Source organism: Astatotilapia calliptera, chromosome 16, assembly GCF_900246225.1.
Source record: "Astatotilapia calliptera chromosome 16, fAstCal1.2, whole genome shotgun sequence".
NCBI lineage: Eukaryota > Metazoa > Chordata > Actinopteri > Cichliformes > Cichlidae > Astatotilapia > Astatotilapia calliptera.
In genome coordinates, this window is record NC_039317.1 from 29,690,918 (window position 1) to 29,693,240 (window position 2,323).

Sequence of the window (2,323 nt, forward strand, 5' to 3'; positions counted from 1 at the left end):
CCGTAGCCAAGCCTTTAACACATGTGCATTCTTAAATTTAGACTCTGGGATTAGCTCTCAGCATGTCAGGGTCTTTTATGGAGTAAAAGAGGTGAGCTGCCAAAACTGAGGCCCAGGGTACGCAGTCACACCTTTGAAAAAGAAAAGAAAAGACAGTTGAAAATTGATTTCTAAATCAGGTAATTGTGTTTAATTCTTAAAGGCAGTTTCCTGTGACACATGCTTAAACTTTCTACTATTCATTCGTCCATGAAATAATACAACAGAGTGCAATAAGTCAAGATCAGGCATTTCAGAGAAAGCCTACATTAGTTGATGGTTCACATGATGTCTTCCTCTGCAAGCTGCTTTGGAACCCAAACTCCCCTGAAACCTGCATTCTTTCTACAAAACAAACACAAAAATGCAAACTTGATGTTCAGCTTGTAAATTATAGTAAAAGGATTAAGCAAGCATATTTTTATCCACCTCTCGTTTGTCATGTGTGGTTTTAAAACATCAAGGTGGCCAAACGGCCCAAGCTTCACAGTAGGACTTAATCAGTGTTTGATATCTCAATGGCTGTGTCCAACATTTATGCACATTCATTGCTTCACTGTAGAGTCTGTTGTCACTGAATCCTGCTCTGTTCAGTGAGACTGTTTGAGACGCACAACAGAGCCATACCACTAAAATTAAACCATCAAGTACTGGAAATTGAGTACTAATCATTGAGGTGATGTGCCGGCGTTACTGCTCCATCACAGCAAAGACGTCTGGGTTTGAGGGTTTGAATCTGATCATCAGCTGAAGCCTTTGTGTGTAGTTTGCATGCTCTCCTCGGGTACTGTGGTGTTCTTCCACAGTCCATGGACGTGCATGTTTGGTTAACTGGTGATTTTAAATGAGATGTAGGTGTAAATATGAGTGTGTGTTGTAATCTGTGGCAGCGACCTGTCAATCACAGGGAGAGACCCCGCCTCTCTCCATATGAAAGCTGGGATAGGCTCCAGAAAACAGATGGATGATCCTGACTGAAGTCAGTAGTTCCTTTGACAAGAAGTGAAATTTCTGCAGAAACAGAGATGCCATTTTTATTTCTTAACTGTGAATTTTAATTTTTGGAAAAGCAGGTTCTAGCAGGTTTTTTTTTTTTTTTTTTTTTTAAAGTAGATTTTCTAGCTTATTAAATCACTGTTGCATGCCAGGCTACATTAACGTGAAAATGTACGTTCTGTGAGTTATAAAGAAACATTTTTGGCTATTCCTGCCTCCCAGGAGTGATGAAATTAATGTGAAGATGAATAACAAGAGTGACCCGAGGGCTGTGAGCCTAAATCTCAACAGTCCCTGGTGTTGTTTGGCTGAATTCACAATGTGTTTGACCTGAACAGATCTGGATAAAGAAACTCCCGACAGCAGCAGCATGCTCTGCCAGTTAATGAGCAGCCTGAAAAGCAGAACAGGCCTTTCTTCCTGAACTTCCCTGTTGACTCTTTGAATAAATGCGTTTCTTTTGACACAAAATGACTTTTCTGTGCAGTGGGGAAACTTTTGGGCTCTTTATATCCATTTGAGTCAGAGCCAGCGTTATATGCTGTCTGATGCACATCTAACTGAAATGCCACCGTAGATCACCCTGCAGAATTCAAGTCCATTCACGCCTGCAAGTCTGCATAAATCAAACACATAGAGATGGCAGAAACCTGTTTGCGCTACATTATCTTAGACACTGGCCAAACATTTGGACTTCCACAACCCTTTTATCTGCCAGAGGAAACCATGTGACGCTGTTTGCTTGGCATCTGGGTGGGACACCACGACACTTTGTCCGCAGTCGAAGTGAAAGAAGAAAGGATGAACGCATTCCTTCTTTCAGACAGCGCCTTGTAGTCAAAACAACAGCAGAGTGATGCATTTTATCTGAAGATTTTCAGACCCTTCAAAGTGGAGCTCAGGTCTCCTCGATGTGGGTTTAATGATGCTGTGCTTTTTAACCAGCAGGTGGGGACATTACCATTGACTGTTTTTGTACCTTAAACTGAGACTTACTCACGTAATTACACAAAAATGCCCATAGCTTCAAATTGAGGAATAATTACCATAAATTAAAGTGTTACTTATGGTGTGTTGATTGTATTTTTTTAAATTTTATTTTGGCATTCAATTTGTGACATTCCTCTACGTCTATTAACCTAAAAACAAGGCTAATTTATGTGGCTGTGGTTTAGTCAGATTTGATTTATTTTATGTTGCTAAATGTTGATTGATGCGCAGGAACATGTGACGACAGTTAGGCTAAGCGAGCCCCACCCACTGTAAACCAGTGAGAGGAGCAGAGACA